This window comes from Triturus cristatus, chromosome 4_1 (assembly GCF_964204655.1).
Source record: "Triturus cristatus chromosome 4_1, aTriCri1.1, whole genome shotgun sequence".
In the NCBI taxonomy this organism is placed as follows: domain Eukaryota; kingdom Metazoa; phylum Chordata; class Amphibia; order Caudata; family Salamandridae; genus Triturus; species Triturus cristatus.
In genome coordinates this window covers 942769109-942776627 of record NC_140585.1, presented here as the reverse complement: position 1 = coordinate 942776627, position 7519 = coordinate 942769109, and positions in this window count along the sequence as shown.

Genomic DNA, 7519 nt, shown 5'->3' with positions numbered 1-7519 from the left:
TGTGGAAGGAGTGTGGAGTGACCTACCGGTTCACCACCCCTTACCATCCCCAGACCAATGGTCTGGTGGAAAGGTTCAATAAAACCTTGAAAGGCATGATCAGAAGTCTGCCTGAAAGCCTGCGGAGGAAATGGGACGTCCTCCTACCCTGTCTATTGTTTTCTTACAGGGAAGTGCCACAGAAGGGAGTGGGCTTCAGCCCCTTCGAGCTTTTGTATGGGCACCCTGTGCGTGGACCTCTCGGCCTGGTGAGAGACGGATGGGAAAGAACTCCCAGAAAGCTTCCCCAGGACGTGGTGAGCTACATGCTGGCCTTCCGGAGCCAAATGGCTAAGTTGTGGAAGCAAGCTTCTGACAACTTGGAAGCCAGCCAAGCTGTGATGAAGGCGTGGTATGACCACAATGCTCATCCGGTGGAGTTGGAGCCTGGCCAGAAGGTGTGGGTGATCGAACCAGGAGAGCTTAGCGCCCTCCAGGATCGCTGGTCAGGGCCCTTTGAGGTGTTGGAGAAGAAGGGTAAGGCTACCTACTTGGTGGATCTTAAGACACCTCGCCAGCCCCTACGGGTGCTGCATGCCAACCGCCTCAAACCCCACCATGAGAGGCCCGAAGTCATCTTGCTGATGGTGACTGACGGAGCAGAGGACGTGGAAAGCGAGCCTCTCCCCGACTTATTTGCGTCTCAAGAGAAGGATGGGTTGGTGGAGGGAGCGATTCTCTCCCCGTCCCTAACTCCTGAACAGCAGGAGGACTGCCGCCAGGTCCTGGGGCAGTACTCTTCGTTGTTCTCCCTTGTTCCGGGTAGGACTCACCTGTGCGTCCATGATGTGGACACAGGAGACAGCCCACCTGTGAAGTCAAAGATCTACCGGATGACAGACAAGGTGAAGGCCAGCATTCACAGTGAAGTCACTAAGATGCTGGAGCTAGGAGTGATTGAACCTTCCAGCAGCCCCTGGTCCAGTCCAGTGGTATTAGTACCAAAAGCTGTACCACCGGGTGCCCAACCGGAACTGAGGTTTTGTGTGGACTACCGGGGACGGAACTCAGTAACCAAGACTGATGCCCATCCGATCCCGAGGGCGGATGAACTGATTGACCGGCTGGGAGCTGCCCAATATCTGAGTACCTTTGACCTTACTTCCGGGTACTGGCAGATCTCTCTGACTGATGGAGCTAAGGAAAGGCCAGCCTTCTCCATGCCCAAGGGCCACTACCAGTTCTGCGTGATGCCCTTTGGGCTCAAGAACGCACCTGCCACGTTTCAGCGTCTGGTGAACCAGATCCTCACTGGGATGGAGAGTTTCTCTGCTGCTTATCTGGACGACATTGCCGTCTTCAGTAACAGCTGGGAGGATCATTTGCGTCACCTGCAAGCTGTTCTCCAGGCCCTGAAGCACGCTGGTTTAACGATCAAGGCCAGTAAATGCCAGATCGGGCAGGGGTCGGTAGTGTACCTTGGACACTTGGTGGGTAGGGGAGCAGTGCAACCCCTCCAGGTGAAAATCGAGGCCATCATGGCCTGGGAACCCCCCAAGACTCAGACCGAGGTCCGAGCTTTTCTGGGCCTCACCGGATATTACCGCCGCTTCGTGAAGGGATATGGTACCATTGTGGCCCCCCTCACGGAGCTTACGTCCAAGAAGCAACCTCGACGGGTAGTCTGGACGGAGGCTTGTCAGCAGGCCTTTGTGAAACTGAAGCAAGCCATGTGCGAGGCCCCGGTCTTAAGGGCCCCAGACTTTTCCAAGGAGTTCATTGTCCAGACGGATGCATCGGAACATGGCATTGGAGCAGTGTTATCGCAACTCAATGAAGAGGGTCTGGATCAACCCGTGGTCTTCCTATCCCGGAGACTACTTCCCAGGGAACAGAAGTGGAGTGCAATAGAGCGTGAAGCCTTTGCAGTGGTATGGGCTCTGAAGAAGTTGCGGCCATACCTGTTTGGCTCGCACTTCCTAGTTCAGACCGACCACAGACCCCTTCGGTGGCTGATGCAGATGAAGGGGGAGAATCCCAAGTTGCTAAGGTGGTCTATCTCCCTACAGGGAATGGACTTTCAGGTGGAACATCGGCCTGGAGTGGACCACGCCAATGCAGATGGTCTCTCAAGGTATTTCCGCCATAGTGATGAGAACTCCCAAGGGGTTGGGTAGCTCTCCCCACTTTCAGCTGGGGGGGACGCTTGTTAGACCTGTCAGCCCTTTGGGTGGTCCCTCCTCATCATTATTTATTTTGTCCCCCTTCTGCCTCAAACCCTGTTATAATTTTTCCTTTTTGGGAACCACCAGACTTTTTAGTGTTGATGCAGGGTCAGGGAGCCATTTTCCCTACCCCTGGAACTTCTGTCTGAGGGCCTGAGACACAAAATGGTGGCCACCCATTGTCACCTGAGACACATCTAGAACCTCCTGGAACATTCTAGAATCCTGTGATAGTGGGAGGCAGTTTAGAATGTTGGGAGGCCATCTCAGAGTGGCAGTTGGCAACTGACTGGAGAAGAGAGAGGACAGAGATAGAAGGAGGTCGGAGTAAGGCAGCAGAGGTGGAAACCAGTGCTTGGAGTGGGGTCCAGAAACCCACCCTTGATGCTAGTCCCTACTGACCAAGCCCAGCCTAAAGCCCTGTGTGGGACCAAGACCAGAAGAACCATCTTAAGGATCTGAACATTTGGAACAGGCCTTAAAGAGGAAGAACAGCAAGCTCCTGACCTGTTCAGCGGTGTCCTCCTGGAGTCCTGACGTCGAGAAGCCTGGAGACCTGGGGCCTGAGGTGGAGAAGCGGCGCTGACAGAAAGCAGACGTCGTACCCGGAGCCGCCAGAGGTCGAGTGAGGGCGCCGACGGAGGTCGTGGAGAGGCACCGGAGGTCGAGTACGGAGTCACCTAAGGTCGAGTGAGGACGCCGACGGAGGTCGTGGAGAGGCCCCGGAGGTCGAGTACGGAGTCACCTGAGGTCGAGGTGAGGCGTCGACGGGGGAGTGAAGTCCGCCCACCGGAGTCGCCGGAAACTGAAGTGAAGCGCGCCGGAGGTCGGGAGTGGAGATCGCACTCCGGAGACACCCGGAAGCGGGGAGACCGTGTCCCTGCGACGCCGGAAGGCGACATCGAGTCGAGACCGCCCAGCGACATCGAGTCGAGACCACCCAGCGACATCGAGTCGAGACCGTCCAGCGACATCGAGTCGAGACCGCCCAGCGACATCGAGTCGAGACCGCCCAGCGACATCGAGTCGAGACCGCCCAGCGACATCGAGTTGAGACCGCCCAGCGACATCGAGTCGAGACCGCCCAGCGGCATCGATCCGGAGCCGCCTCACGGCGTCGACACGGCGCCGAGCGGAGCTGATCGTCGAGGAAGGGACAGTAAGTGGTAGAGGGGGCGTCTGAGGCCCCGTGGAGCCCTAAAAGACCATTCTAGGAGTTAGAGGGGTGTTAGGACCAGCCTGGGAGTGCCAGGGGTGAACTGAGACTGGTATAGTGACCTCTGCTAAGGGCTGTGTAGTTTGGAGGGCCAGATCTTCAGATTACCCTTGTTCTGCCTCAGCTTAGGCCCCAGCCTTGACCAATCTAGGTGGGACACCCCCCCATGCCATCTAAATGTCCATAAGCTGTGTTTGGGCAAAGTAAAACCAAGTGACCTCATGAAAGTGATCTGATCTGTAATTGTCATTGATTGTGTTTCCTTATTTATTGAAGGTGCTTTATTTATTGTCTTCCACTAATTTATTCTTGCACTATATTTATTGTCTGACTGTATTTATTTGCCGTCTATATTTATTGCACCCCTATTTATTCTTTGCTTAATGATGACCTGAACCTATTTATTGAGATCCCGAAGTAGCATTGTTTATTTGACCTGCTCTTTTGAAGGAAAATCCTATTGTATTGTATTTATGATGTGAAACCTGCAACTAAGAGAAAATAAGATAAAGACATATATATTTTCAACTTGACTTCCATGATTTTTACGGTGTAGTGTCGTTTTTGGAATGGATGAACGCATGGTTATTGTGAGGGTGTGACGTACGCTTAACACGGTGCCTGACCCCCAACCGCTCGAGCCAAGCTACCACTGTGCTGGGAACCTGGTGACTGCTAACCCGGTTGCCCGATTTCCAACAAACACCCATTACTAAAATCAAAAATGTGAACAACACACACACACAGGAAACCCGACGTGCAGAGCAAGGTGACAAATACGCACACTATAACAACCAAAATGCAGCATAAAAGGATCACAAAGACTTGACGCCAAACATGCTCATATATATGTCACTGCAACCACCCCTTCAACTTTGAAAGCACACATTGAGGTGTGCATAAAAATAAATACAACAGTAACACCAGATAGGCAGATCCACAGAAAGTATGCCCCTTAAGGAGATGAACGTTATCTCATCTGGATCATGCTGAACATAGATAAAAAGTAAAACAGACGTGAACAGATTTTACATTTCAATTACGTAAACGACACATTTCAACTTGGCACTTTATGGCAGCATAACACTGGGCAAATGCCACACTAGGAAAACAAAGCCACCACCAAAAAACGAGTCACTGTTCGTGTTGTAAATTCACCAACGCTCCAAAAGGTCACACCATCATGTTCTGCCCTAATGTTCTGAAATAGGACCATTCTTAGAGTTAGTCTTTCCAAATGTCCACGTGAAGCGGGAAGAATACAAATAGATGCTATATCCAAAAAGCGTACAGAGTTCCTCAATTGTTAGAAGAAAGAGATGCGATCAGTAAATGGCAAGCTCATTTACCAAAATAGTTGATAGAAGGTAGAGAATCAGGGCAATTCCTTAAGGTGGAACTAATTCTCTCACACACCCAGCAAGCTAGGTGTCATGCTTCATCATATGAGCATTGCCCCTCGTCAAGGCGGCGCTGCAATCCTTGACGGGCACCCGAAACCGGGGCTCTTTGTCGGGGATCTTTTGTTCCTGCCGATGTTTGCATGGGTGTGAGGGGCCTAATAAGGAAAATGTAGCAGAAGTGTGTAATAAAAAGGGTTGGTCAGTCCTAATAGTACTTTATTCATAAGGTAGACTACCCTATTAAAATGTGTAGAGAGGCTAGATGCTAGAAATAAGGTGTCTAGGCGTGAAGCTCTACTCTAAATTGATCGACATGTTTCTCGCCATGTTAGTCAGGAGGATCTAAGGCAATTCTTCAGGATCAATAGCTGTCTACATTTAAAAATGGTGATGTGTACTCTACATACCATGTCCGATGCTGCGACCTGTAAATATGAAGTGACAACATCAATGGTATAAACAATTGCATCTCTATCTTGAACACATAATGTTAGTGAGTGTTAATGTTAGTGAGTGAGAAGGGTGTTTGGTGTGCTCGATTTATTCACACGCTAAAACTGTGACAAGTAAAAATAATAATTATTATTATTATTATTTTTACTTGTCACAGTTTTAGCGTGTGAATAAATCGAGCACACCAAACACCCTTCTCACTCACAGTGCACTGTTCTTCCTTATAGTGCACCTTGAAGCAGATTGCTATCACCACGTTCTACACGGTGCGTTGTGCACACCAGTGCTGACATTATGTGTTCAAGATAGAGATGCAATTGTTTATACCATTGATGTTGTCACTTCATATTTACAGGTCGCAGCATCGGACATGGTATGTAGAGTACACATCACCATTTTTAAATGTAGACAGCTATTGATCCTGAAGAATTGCCTTAGATCCTCCTGACTAACATGGCGAGAAACATGTCGATCAATTTAGAGTAGAGCTTCACGCCTAGACACCTTATTTCTAGCATCTAGCCTCTCTACACATTTTAATAGGGTAGTCTACCTTATGAATAAAGTACTATTAGGACTGACCAACCCTTTTTATTACACACTTCTGCTACATTTTCCTTATTAGGCCCCTCACACCCATGCAAACATCGGCAGGAACAAAAGATCCCCGACAAAGAGCCCCGGTTTCGGGTGCCCGTCAAGGATTGCAGCGCCGCCTTGACGAGGGGCAATGCTCATATGATGAGGCATGACACCTAGCTTGCTGGGTGTGTGAGAGCATTAGTTCCACCTTAAGGAATTGCCCTGATTCTCTACCTTCTATCAACTATTTTGGTAAATGAGCTTGCCATTTACTGATCGCATCTCTTTCTTCTAACAATTGAGGAACTCTGTACGCTTTTTGGATATAGTCTGTTGGGGCTCGTACATTGGACCTCCCTAAATATAGCCCCCCTGTCCCCCCTTTTGAATTACAAATAGATGCTGTCACCAGATGGATTAAAAAAACTTCCACTCACCCCCGGTGTACAAAACAGCACCCTCCGTCCTCTGTTAGATAAACAAATCAATCACCTGGATCAGCAGCAGCATGCTCACCCCTGTTAACAAAGCCTTCTTGACAATCTTCCTGCTTTAAATAACTTTATTGAAGATGCAGCGCACGTGAAAAAAAACTTGGTTGGCAAAATTACGTGGTTGGCAGAATGACGCTGCATGTACAAGAAAATCATATAGACGTTTGCCAACCCCAAGATGGTGCCACGCTATCCTACGCCGTGCCGCGTGGCTCACTGCACGGTCTGTGTGCCAAACGCCCATTAACAGGTTGTGAAGACTCCGGAGGACGTCACAGAAAATCACTCTGAGCTGCGTGCGTCTTGATCAAGGTAAGATTTCACGCGCTGTACAGAGCTCGTGCCACATTTTAATTCAAACATCATAACGGCTGTTTTCAAACCCCATTGACGAAAAGTCTCGACTTAATAAATAAATACAAGACAAATAGTGTCTCTCCTCACTTGACTTCAATGCGCTGCCGAAGATAGTATATAAAACTGCTGGCACCTTCACTAAGCAGTCTCCACACCAGACTGGCAACCTTTGAAGTAGACTTTGTGCTTACACGGTCCATATTTGTGCACGACTGAGAGTGTATAAAACTCTGCTCCAGTGGAGGAACAATCTGACAGTGAGGCACAATGTCAAATCCACACATATCCTTCGTATGAATTCTCCTCGCTCTTTGTCTCCACTCGAGACCCTTGAAAGCAACTATGGGCCTGATCCTTGCCCCGATCTCCACATCCAAAGGTGCACAACATCCTCGAGAACACTCACAGTTAACACGAGGGCCCAATCCACACCCCTGAACAACCCGATGTGCTCCTTTCATGGTGTACATCGTCACTGCAAAACACAATTTTTTAACACCGGGGCCCGATTTTTGCCTCCGAACATATTTTCCCAAAACAACATCACCCATTTGTTGAAGCTGATGGTGATTAGCCATTTCACTAGTGAGTCCTCTGGGGAACTTCTCACGATGGAGACACTCTCCCCAGACAACAAAACAACACAGGCAGTCACTAATTACCTTGTTTGCGGAGGCACATTGTCCTTTATATTGGAGCCTTGAAGTTGGTTGTTGTACTTGCCCTCCACAGACCAGCAGGTACGTCTCCTTCACGACTGTCACAGGGGCCAGCAGCAATCATAAGCACCCAACTTGGTCACGAAGACAT